Raw genomic sequence first — 12642 nt, 5'->3', positions numbered from 1 at the left:
TATAAACTGTGTCTGTAATTCATCCTACAAAAAGTCTGCAAGACAGGAGGACTCCCCTGGCAGCGGCGTGGAGCAGCGATAGAAGGAGCCAGTTCTCAGCACGTTCCACACATGGCCTGTGCGTACCTCTACAAGCAGAACTCACAGGAGTGTGTTTAGCAACAGCTGACTTCCATTTCTTCCAGTTAAAACGTGCTTTTTTGTTTCAGTATCCCTGATACATAGTGCTCAGCACGTTGCCCGGTGGCTCAGCGGTGAAGAGCCTGCCTGCCAGTGTGGGAGACACAGGTTCAATCCCCTGGAGAAGGAAATATCAGCCCCCTCCAGTGTTCTTGCATGGAGAATCCCATGGACAGAGGAGCCTGGCAGGCTACAGCCCACGGGGTAACAAAGAGTCGGACACGACTGAGCGAGTAAACAGCAATAACAACAGTTTTGCTAAGCACTGGCATATATTATAATGAGTGCTTGCGAAATCTGTGTTGAATCAACACGATATGAGTTTGTAAAACTCTTCCATTCAAACAGTTGGAGCCGTTGTCTGACAGTGACCTCCGTTCTCTCTGATATCTTAGGAACTTTGAAATGACACGCTATGATGCCCATGGCTCTGATCACCTCCTCATTACCAACTGATTCTTTTTTTGGGTCAGAGCAAGGTCAGTCTAGAATAGACGTTAATCTGTGGCTTTTGATATGTTCTGAAATAGGAAACATTTTCAAGATTTATCAAACGTTTATCAGATCCTCTGCTTTTAATAGACTTATGTTTCTTCTAGAAAATAGTTGAAATTCCCATTCCTTTAGAATCTTGCCAGTTTTGTAATCCTCATTGGGAAATCATGGAGAAAAGAGGACTCCTCTGCTTAAAATGCATTTGAACTCAGGCAAGTTGCCCAATTTAAAGTTTATTTTCTTATATATTGACAATGGTAATACTCTGAAGGGCTTTATGAAGGTGACATAAGGCAGTGTGTGTAAGTCTTTACTTATGTGGCCTGGCAGAGGGCAGGCACTTACTAAATATGAGTACCATTTATGGAATGTCTTCTCCACGCCAGATATGATGCCACTCACACAGACGTGCTTTTCCCGTTTCCTTCTCCCAGTCCCAACTGCCCTAATCTCCCAACCAAGCTGTCCAGACTTTAGCCCTTGTGACCTTGACTAGGAGCAAGCTTTCTGTTTTGTTGATTGCAAAGTGGGGAGAGTGAGTGAGCCTTAATTCTGACTTATCATTCTTCACTCTTCCAACATTTTCTTTAAAAGAGAAGTGCTCTTCAAATGCACGACATTGTTCTTTTTTTTCTTTCTTAAATGAAGTGCAGTGAACACATCCCATTATAGTCTTTTCAGGTGTGTAATATAATGATTCAGTATTTGTATATATTGATCAATAATCACCACAGTGGCTCTAGTTGAGATCTATCGCCACACAGAATCAGACATCTTTCTTCTCATAAAGAAAGCTTTTAAGATCTACTCCCTTAGCAGCTTTCAAATAGGCAATGCAGTATTATTATCTACAGTCACCGTGCTCTACGCGACATCCCGGTGACTTATTGTATAACTGGAAGCTTGTACTTTTTGATCTCCTTCCCTGGCTTTGCCCACCCTGCTTCTGGAAACCTTCAGTCTGGTCTGTGTGTCTGCACGTGCGCTCTCTCTCTCTCTGTTCTAGAGATGGCTCCTATCAGTGAGATCCGACTATTTGTCTTTCTCGTCTAACTCGATGTCACTTAGCATCACGCCCTCAAGGTCCATCCACGCTTTTCCAAGTCATTGTTCTTAAATTCCCCCCACGGTCCTCAGACTCTGGTTACAGTTTGTTGCCATTAAGACTCAACCCCCTTGAGATCTGTAGGTGAAGTGACGGCTGCAGGGCCCTAGATTTTCTTTTTAGGCCACTTTATTTGAAAGTCAAATGAAGCAGAAACTGACGAAGCAGAATGGCAGAGAACCTGAAGTGCTCTGAAAGAGTCCCAGGACCTCCTCCTATTTTTAGAAAAGTAGAGGGCTTCATCACATCGAGGCTGGTTAAAATAGGTCCACACCGCAACGCAAACGCTTCAGTTTTCCTGTTAATTATCAGGTTTGGAGGGTAACTGAGGTGACTCTGAAGACACTTTTGAAGGCATTGACCTGAGCTGCAGATCAGGATTAATGTTTCTTTTCTGCAGGTCCAGATGCTTTGAAATTTGCTTCACTGCGGAAATAATCTCACTAGCCTGTTCACTCTCTCTTTTTAAACAGCATTTTTGGAGATATAAACCAGAACACCCATCCTTTTAAACTTAACATTTCAGTGGTGTCCAATCATTCACAGAGATGTGCATACACTACCATGATCTAACTTTAGAGCCTCTCTGTCACCCCAGAAGAAAACTTCATCTGCAGAAGCAGTCACTTCCACATCACCTGCCCACCACTGATCTACCTTTCTTCTCCGTGGCTCCGACTACTCTGGGTGGTTCATGTAAGTGCGTTCATACAGTGGGGCCTTTACAGCTGACTGTTCTCACTTAGCATGGTGTTCCCAAGGTCCATCCCCATTCTAGCATGTATCAGGACTGCATTCTGTTTCATAGTTGGGTTACATTTAATTGCATGAGTATACTAAATTTTGTTTATTCACTCATCAGTTGAGAGTTCTGCTGTGGACATTTGTGTACAGGATTATGTGTGGACACGTTTTCGGTTCTCCTGGGTGTATACCTAGGAGTGCAATTGCTGGGTCACATGATAACACTACGTTTAACACTTTAAGGACCTGCCAAATAGTTTTCTAAAGGGGCTGCACCCATTTTATAATCTTATCAATAATATATGAGGGTTCCAATCTTTCCACATCCGTTCCTGATACTTCTTATTTTTTGTCTTTTTAATTTTGGCCATCCTGTGTGTTCTGCTCTGCTTAGTCGCTCTATCACGTCCAACTCTTTACGACCCTGTGGACTGGGTCTGTAGCCTGCCAGGCTTCTCTGTCCATGGGGATTCTCCAGGCAGGAATACTAAAGTGGGTTCCCATGCCCTTCTCCAGGGGACCTTCCCAACCCAGGTCTCCCACATTGAAGGTGGATTCTTTACCGTCTGAGCCACCAGGGAAGCCGTTAGCCATCCCAGTGGGTGTGAAATAGTACCTATTTCACTGTAGTTTTGATTTGGATTTCCCAAATGAATAACAATAGTCAGCATCTTTTCATGTACTTATGACCATTTATATATTTTCTTTCTAGAAATGTCTATTCTACTCATCTGAACATTTAAAAGATTGTCTAAGTGTCTTCTTTTGCTCACTTGCAGGAGTTCTTTATATATTTAGATACTAGACTCTGGTCAGATATATAATTTGCAGATTTATTCTATCTTTTCATTTTTTTGCCCTCTTCACAATATTTTCCAGCCCATGAGCATGATGGTCTTCCCATTTATTTAGGTCTTCAATAATATATTTCAATTATGCTGTCTAGTTTTCAGTGTACAAGTCTCACATTTCCTTTGTCAAATTAATTATTAAGTATTTTAGACTTTTTGATACTGTTATAAATGCAATTGCTTTCTTAGTTTTGTTTTAGATTGTCCATTGTGAGTGTACAAAAATACCACTGATTTTTTTTTATCATGCCATATTCCTGAATTCATTTATTGTTGTTGTAGTTCTAACATTTTAAAAACAGATTACTTAGGATTTTCTGTATAAAAGTTCACACCATTTGTGAATAGAGGTAGTTTTATTTGTTCATTTCCAATTCAAATGTCTTTTATTTGTTTTTCTTGCCTAATTGCTCTAGCTGGAAGTGCAGTGCTGAGCAGAACTGGTGGGAGAAGGCAGTCTTGTGTTGCCCCTGATCTTAGGAGGAAAGAGTTGCATCTTTCACTATTCGGTATGATGTTAGCTGTGAGTTTTTCAAAGAAATCTAGTATCAGGCAGAAGAAGTTTCTTTCTATCCCTAGTTTGCTGAAAGTCACTATTTGTTGTCTGATTTAAGGGGAATCACAGAAATAGCAGTTCTGCTTCCTCCCCAAGAGGGTCCCACTGTGCTCCGAGCATGTGATGGTGCCCTTCCAGTAGCAAGTATAAACTTCCTTTTAGGTTTGAGTTCAACAGCTTTCTTGAGTGGAAGCTCAAATTCTTGGGACTTTCCAATTCAAACAGAAGGTCGTTATTGTCACAGTGCAAACCTGTGTCTCCAGAGCCCTGTCCGGAGTCACTGCACCCTTTGCCAAATGCGTGCAGCCCATTTTCTCTCCAGGCTGGAGAGAACGTGAAGAAAGTGGTTCGTAACATTTCCAGCTGAAACCTACACGTCATCTCTCTACAAGTAAAGCAAATTCTCCTGGAACCTTCGTCACTACTAAGCACCTACTATGTGCCCAGCACTTTGCTGCCTACTGAGATCACGGGAGTAGATGATGTTTCCTGCTATATTTAACAAAGGTTTAGTATTTGTTTATTTCCTGTGTTCAACTACTGAGCTACCTGTTTTCACATGCATTGTATCGTTTGAGCTTTGTATCAGCCTTGTGTGATAAGAACTATTATTATTTTTGTTATGAGAATTCTGAGTTTCAGAGTGGTTAAGCAGGGTCTCATGCTTGACAGTGGCAGACCTAGGCTGGCTGGACTCCAGAACCCAGGCCTGCAGCCTCTGTGCCAGGCTGTGTCTTTCCCCTGCTCCCTGGGAATGTATGTTCTCATCGCCGAGGCAAGACGTGCTGAAGTGAGTCAGGCGGCACTACAGGGACAAGTGACGACCGCCTCGGGGAGAGTCTGAGCTCCTGAGGGTAGTGCCGCGGGGGCTGCAGTTGTGAGGGGCTTCTGGTGCGGGTGCTGGGCCATGGCTTAACGAAGGCCTGGGCGACCACAGTGGGTGAGGGGCAGGGCTGGGAATCAGTGTGAGGGGAAGCATGGAGACGAGCTGGGCTTTCTGGGCCCGAGTCGTACTGTCATTGGTGAAAGATCTGGTCTGGGGGTAATTCGGGTCATATTTTGGGGTGTGTATAGGTATGTGGCTTCCCTGGTGGCTCAGCTGGTAAAGAATCCACCTGCAATGCAGGAGACCTGGGTTCAGTCCCTGGGTTGGGAAGATCCCCTGGAGAAGGGAAAGGCTGCCCACTCCAGTGTTCTGGCCTGGAGAATTCCATGGCCTGTGTAGTCCAGGGGTCACAAAGAGTCGGGCATGACTGAGCGGCTTTCATTTTCATAGGTATATGAATGGGCTTCCCTGATGGCTCAGACAGTAAAGAATCCACCTGCAGTGCAGGAGACCTGGGTTCGATCCCTGGAGAAGATCCCCTGGAGGAGGGCATGGCAACCCACTCCAGTATTCTTGCCTGGAGAATCCCATGGACAGAGGAGCCTGGCAGGCTGTAGCCTGTGGGATCACAAAGAGTTGGACACGACTGAGTGACTAAGCGCACACATATAGGTATATGAATACTACAACAAAGAGTGGGGTTTAGAAAAGTGTCTAAGTCATGGAGTTGACTTAGTTATTGATTGGCTTCTTTCATTTGTTTCTATAAACGGCACTCCTTGAACTGTTGCCCATGTTTCTGAGAAAGTAGCGTAGGCAGAAGGGAGAGGGCTGCTTAGATGGGTCCTGGCTGCCCAGTCCCACTAGGGCAGCTCCAAATTTAGGCGTTGGTATTCGTTTTGAGATTTTATTTGAAAGTAAGGTATTGATGCTTAAAAAAAGGGTTTCAAACCACCGAGTTAGCCCAATAATCCTTCTTTACAGATGAATAAACACAGGCTTAAAGGGACACAGCTAGTTAGTAAGAGAACAAGAATTCAAGTTCAAGTCCCAATTTCTTTATGCCCAGTCCTTCACTGGACAGACATTTATTGTCTGTCTGTTGCATCCCAGGAAAGATGCAAGGCCGTGTGGCGTGCAGGGCGACTGGCCAGCGTATTTGAAGCGGCCCTGAAGGATGGAGAGGCCTAAACAGAGGTTACAGATGCAGTGGGAGAACCCCTGCTCTGCGTGGGAAGGGCAGAAGTCAGGGGCTTCACAGAAGAGTGGCGCCTGACCTGCATCCTCACCGCGGTGCTGGAGTCAGCCAGGGAGACTAGGTGGAGGAGCGCGTTCTAGGCCAAAGCAGCAAGGAGCGCCAAAGGACGAGGGTGTGAGAGAGCACAGCTTCATCAAGGGAGAGCAGATCGTCCCCTGATTGAGAAAACTCACCCTGTGTTAAGCACCCCTCTGTGCCAGGCATTGTATAGGCAGCGTACACGGATTCTTTCATGTAATGCTCGTAAGAGTCCTGTGAGCTGGATACAGATGAGGAAACTGAGTCTTAGAATGGAGGAGTAATTCGCCAAAGGGTCAAGTAAGGTCTAACTGCTAAACAGTGGTAGAGCCAGGATCAGAATTTGGGGAGCTTAATTTTGGATTTGGAGCCCTGTGCGCCTCGCTAAGCAGTTTGGATTTTATCCTCTAGGTCAGTGGGTCTCAAATTTGCAGCAGAATCACCTGATGGGCTTGTTAAAAGACACTGGGCTCTACCTTCGAGTTTCTGAGACCCAAGAATTTGCATTTCTAGCAAGTTTCCAAGTGATTCTGACCCTTCTGGGGATCACACTTTGACTGGAAGGTTTTCCGTTTAGGGGGGAAATCATCACATTTGCCTATATTTTATGCAGAGCTCTCTGGGTAAGAAATAGAAAAATGAATTACAGATTGGATAAGACTTGCCTCGGTGGAATGGTGTTTGAAGTGGGCAGAGAGCAAACGGGAAGAACAGTTATTTCTTCTCTTATGTTTTTGTTCTTAGCATTTAATCGTTATCTGATCAGCCCAACATTTACATGTCTGAATCTGATTCTGCTCCTTGCTTTGTCTCTTGTACTAGAATAGCTGTTTCTAACCTGTGTTCGGAAGACTAAAGATGAAGAGATGAATCTAGAAGTGTTCATACGGGAAGGTGATTTAGGTAGTCGGGGCACTCAGCAGCCTCTGATAAAGGATGGTAATAATTCTGGTTAATGACTGGGATCTGAGGCATGGTGTCTGATTGGCAGTAAGCGCTGAAAGGACTGTGGTGGAACAACAGTGCTTTAAGGTTGCCCTGAAAGGAGCCTGGAGGGGCTGGCTGCTCCACTGGCTGTGCTTCTCGTGTGCTGACGTGAGGCCTCGCTTGGCCCGGTGGAGGGGCATCAATGCTGTAGTGGGGAGGACCAGCCTGGCTCCGGAGGCCCAGTGTCCGGGCTGGGCCCAGCCCTTTATTCCACCACCGCGGGCTGTCATCTGTCCACCGCGGGCCGTCCTCTGTCGTTTGAGCCTCCATTTCCTCTGTCGTTTGAGCCTCCATTTCTTCATCTATTGTGTTGGCCAAAAAATTCTTCTGGGTTTTTCCGTAAGGTGTTTTTGGCCAACCCAATACAAGTGGAGCTGACGACGGCTTCTCAGCCTGTTTGTGTGAGACCTGAGGATAAAGGATGAGAGTTCTCAACCTTGGGTTGATACTTTTAGTTAAATAATTTTCTCCAGTCATATAGCCACCCATCCGGGCTCAGATGTTCACAGTTCACTTGGCAAAGTTGACTCAAACGACTTCCATTTGCCTGGATTTTTACACGCGCGTTTCAGAGTAGCAAAAAAAAAAAAAAAAAAGACTTAATTTGAGTTTGAGTTTTACAATGTTTTATTGTAAGCTATAGTTAGGAACAAAGCTGAGCTATTTCCTGGGGGTAATTCTTCTTAAACCTCAATTATGAATAAATGTATTTTCAAATGTTTCAAGTCTACTGTAACTTTACTTTAAATCAACTGCTTCAGAAGATTTTTTAAACTACTGACACATGTTTTAAAGCTATTAGCGAGATCCCTTATTTTAACTATTTAATTCTAGAGTGTTAGCAAATGGATGCATATTGCTACATCTTTCTTATAATCCAGTGAAAACCTAAGAAGTGGCCTCACTGGCCATCATGACCATTAGCGATTCATTCGCTCACGCATCACATTAGCGCCTTCCTGCCCCTCAGCCTGCATGCTCGGAGCATGGACAGCCCTTTGCCCAGCTCGCCCAGTTTCCTGCCTCTCCACCAGCGCCGTCGTTTTCCTGATGCCGCATCTCACTCACTGGCTTTTATCTGGATTACCACCTCCATTTCCAAGCTAACCTATTGTATCCATTTTGACTCCCTCCAACTCATATCCACACTGTACAGAGGTTAAGGCTTCATATCTCATTAAGCTTCCACTGATTTAAGCCCTTTAAAGGCTTTCCAAAGCATTTAGGATCAAGACGATACCACCCCACGTGCCTGACGAGGCCCCACGTGCCTGACGAGGCCGCACGTGGACTGACCTCTGCTAGCCTCTCCAGCCTCACTTCACTCCAGGCTCCCTTTCATCTTGCTGCACAGGTTGAACGGGATGCCTTTGGCGGGATGTGTGGTGCCTCCAGTCTGCGTAGAGCTGTTGCATATCCTGTTTGCTCTGCCGAGAAGCCTTTCCTCCTCTCTCACCTCGTTACTCCCCTCCACCCTCATATCCCAGCTCAGCTGACACTTCACGAAGTCTTCTGTGACCCTCTTGACCACATCAAACCTGAATCATGTGTTCTCATAGCGCCATTGACCCCTATACATCTACGCCTGCCACTGCTGCAATTTTCCGTTTATTTCTGTGTCTATGTGAATTATATGGAGGCCAGGGGACTATGTTTGGTTTGGCTCCTTGTAAGGAACTAGTGCTCAGAAGAGTGCTTGGCACACAGTAGGAGCTAATGAACATCTGTGCCATGAATGCATGTTCTTAGAGAGTGTTCCTGTACAGGGGCTCATGCTTAGTCCCATTGAGAATACATGTAATGCATAGATGTTTATGATATAAATGGAAGTCATTGAAAGAGGTGACAGTGTTGATTTCAGCTTTCAACTGTGTAATAACTAATAACGCAAGTCCTGTTGGCATTTGAATGGGCGTATGCCACTTCTCACTGGCGAACCCCCCAGGGACCATAGATTACTCGTGAAACTTTGCCCCTGTGGTTTAAACTCTTAAGTGGAGTCCACTTTATACACAGGCAGTGCTGGATTGTGAGAGCAATTGAGCCTGCCTGTTTTTGTATTAGCTGTCATGATTTCTTGCTCCGTTTAGTCGGCAAATCCCTTCTGCAGAGCCTGTTGTCCGTGTCTGTCCTGAATTTTCTAACAGTTCTCAACCACAGCAGAATTGAAAAATAAGACGTAACTGAAAGAGTTGTAAAATAGGGTAGGAAGAATACATGTAGGTGCTTTTTTCTTAATTTCCTGGTGTTTGTGCTGTAGTGACTGCATAAGTGTTGCCCCTGAAAATCAGGTGGTCAGTGACTGTCTGGTAGTCTTAGAAGTGCTGTGGGAGTAGAGTCAAGGCAAGGCACCGTAATTGTAGTTAATTCTGCACAATGAGAAGCTGGATATTGATAAAATTTGAATCTGGTCATGAATGCTTCATAATTACGGTAGGAGGCAAGAATGACAACCCTCAATTACAGATTTTTTCAGATCTCACTGTTGACCTCAAACCCTTTTACCTTAATCAGGGCTTGGAAACAAGGACTCACAGAAGCATGCCATGAAAAGATGGACTGTGCATTTGTATAAATGCAACTACTGTATCACAATTAAGCAATACACACCCTGGCTGCTTGGTGCCACCAGCAAAGTAAATGAAAGACTGTCTCGCTGCTTACAGTTTGGAGGTGGAAGAACAGTGGAAGAACCACCATGGTGCCATTAAGGGAAATAAACTTTAATGCCCGATTAGTAGTGGATGCTATTAGTGATATATTAAAATTACATTATGATTTAGGCCAGGCAAGCCAACATTCAGGACGTAAGTTAACTGACTCAGAGTGATTTATTCGAATGCTGTTTTCTTACGTCATTTGCGTCAGAACGTGGCCCTTCCATTGCTTGCACCAGACGAGCCTGTTGTGTTAACTCCTGCCTGGCCCTAAACTTTCCCTTTCTTCTCCTCACCTCCAGGAGCTCATGGTTCTGAATATTGGGGTTTAGACCATAAGCACCAACATTTTAAACAAGTTTCCAGGGTCATTCTTATGCCCAATAAAGCTTGAGAATCACAGAATGATTTTTCAGGCCTGAGACTGTTGTTAAGATTTGTTTGGGTTTTCTTCTGCCAGGGGGCAGTGTTCTCTGAAATATGGCTGGATTAATAAACCAAGCTGAAAGTTAATTTTAGTCTTTCTCATACACTTTCTTATTTACCAACCCACCCACGAGTGACCTTATACCCAAATCTTAAACATCAGCACAGGTGGACTTTCTCGATTTAGTTCTGTTATAAAAGGCTTTGGACTCTATTTCAGTCATCTTGGTTGAATTTCTAGACATGCAGTCTGCATTATCAGGCTTTTCAGTTTTCTCAATTTTAGATAATGAGGGCTGATTTTGTTTTACAGTTGATTGGATGCCTGAGGTAGGGACTTGGGTCACCCCCCTGACAGTTAATTTGTAATGATGTCTTTTAGTTAAGGTCTTTGAGTGAAATTCTGTGTAACAATGGTTAGGTGGTGTGTGTGTGTGTGTGTGTGTGCGCGCGCAATGACTAATAGTAGATAAAGTTCTTTGGCCGAATGGTTATCAGAAAGAGAGGTTGAGTTCCTCTTAGATAATTGGTAACAAGTGCTGTACAGAAGCAATTATGGATCAAGCTGGGCTTCCCTGGTGGCTCAGACAGTAAGGAATCTGCCTGCAATCTGGAAGACCCAGGCTCGATCTCTGGGTTGGCAAGATCTCTTGGAGGAGGGCATGGTAACTCACTCCAGTATTCTTGCCTGGAGAATCCCATGGACAGAGGAGCCTGGTGGGTTACAGTCTATGCGGTCTCAAAGAGGCGGACCCGACTAAGCGACTAACACACCCATTTCATTTCTCTGGCTATTACTCTTAAGACTTTTTTCCCCCTGCACAGCTACTCTGTCCAAAAAATGAATGGATAATGTTCAGCTTCTGAGTCTAATCATTTTTCAAGGGGGGTGTTCACTGTCCTCAGGCTGGATTTCCACCATCAAATATCAGACAGACTGTACAGCTGTTGGGCTCCGGTGAGGGTTGGCGAGGCTGGTGAGGAGGTTGAAGCAGCTTTCTTTGTGAACATTTGGACCGCGGTGGCATACAATGCAGTCACAGGATTGCCTTGATATTTCCCTTTTAGCTTGATAGTTTTCCTCTGTACAAGCCTGCGTCTTGAAGCTGAACATAAAGATTAGAAAAATCTTACGTGGGGTTGACATCTTTCATAAGCCTTGCTAAACACCCGACCCCAAATCATTTCAGTATGGCGTGCAGACTGAAGCAAGAGACTTCTAGAGAAAGAGCCGCTGGCCTGCCGTCTCTGTCAGAGTGCAAAATGAAAAGGCTTCGAGAGAGGCAGCTGCAAGTTTGGCACTGTGTTTTCTCTGTCTCAATTAGCTGTTACTAAATTCTGGAGTATCTAATGAAACCCAGACCTACTGTGCAGCCCACCGTGAACAGGCCCTGGCGTTCATGCTGTCGGGCTTCATCTGAGCAGAGCCCCTGCTTCCTCGGTCTGCTGCGTAGTAAGCACCCCGTTTGTTCACGCGCACACACATGCTCTGCACAAGAGCCGCGGTCACCGAGTCTGGCCAGAGGAAAACCAGAGACAAGCTTTCCTCCCCCGTTTGAATCCTACAAGGGTGCGGTATTTAAAGAACTTTCAGCTTCTGAGGGCTTGGTTTCTTTTAGAAGTCCCCTGGTGGCTGCTAGCTCAGTAAAAAGAATTTAAGCCTCACAATAGCATCAAAGGCACAGTGTTTGGTGGCTAGATGATCATTTATCTGGGTAAAAACCTAAGGAAACAATTCTGTAGAGCTGAATTCTTACTGCCACCAAGATGTCCTTTCTCAGTTCAGTCATTAGTAAAGCTTCCCCCATCCCACCCTTGCTGCTCCCCAGTCCCTCCGAAACAAAAACAAGAAACCTAAACCCAAAGCTGACGGTTTTTTCAGGAGGAAGAGGCAGGCAGGCCTGAAGTCATTTTATGCCTCCTCACAAGGCAAGAGACCTCTGTGCGGCTTCACTGGCATTCCCAGGATTTTGATAAATGTTACTTCTGTAAACTCCAACGACAACATGGGGAAGCAGAATGCTATCTCTTGTGTTTCGTTACAATCCTGGGAGGTTTCATCGTGGGAAATGTTTGAGGAGCCGGGAGTCGCTGAGAATGCGGCAGAAGGGACAGGGTCATTTATACTGCCAGAAAAATAAAGAAATGGGCTGGACAGAGGGTTAGTAGGTTTAGAAATTATAAAACTTTCCTTGTTTTTTTAAACACATGAAGTTGTGAGGTTGACTGCATTGAATAACTTCATTGTTAAACCTTAAAAGCTTAAAGCTGGTAGAAACCCTTTTGTGGCTCTGTTTCCTTTTTATCGGATAAAATGCATTTGGTTTCTTTTTTTAAAAAGCCATGTTTTCAGGAGGGAAGGAAAATGAACAGGCAGGGTTATTGGCTACAGCAGCATAAGAAACCCTTATGTTACCAGAGGAAGCCACATGAAAGCGTCTGTGTGTCAGGGGAGGGGCCACGCGGGCGGAGAGGCGGAGAGGGATGTTTCAAGCTGCTCAGGCTCAGAGCTGCGATTTGCGAACAAACTGTGATGAAA

At 44.9% G+C, this 12642-nt stretch overlaps 1 protein-coding gene across 8 annotated transcripts in view; it reads left to right on the top strand.

The window, feature by feature from the left end:
• ENPP2 (ectonucleotide pyrophosphatase/phosphodiesterase 2) overlaps positions 1-12642 on the top strand; it is a 135458-nt gene that overhangs the window by 27248 nt on the left and 95568 nt on the right. The gene's annotated exons all lie outside the window — the stretch shown is intronic.

This window comes from Bos indicus x Bos taurus, chromosome 14 (assembly GCF_003369695.1).
Source record: "Bos indicus x Bos taurus breed Angus x Brahman F1 hybrid chromosome 14, Bos_hybrid_MaternalHap_v2.0, whole genome shotgun sequence".
NCBI lineage: Eukaryota > Metazoa > Chordata > Mammalia > Artiodactyla > Bovidae > Bos > Bos indicus x Bos taurus.
Note: the sequence above shows the minus strand (reverse complement) of the source record. Positions and strands in the feature narration are given on the sequence as shown.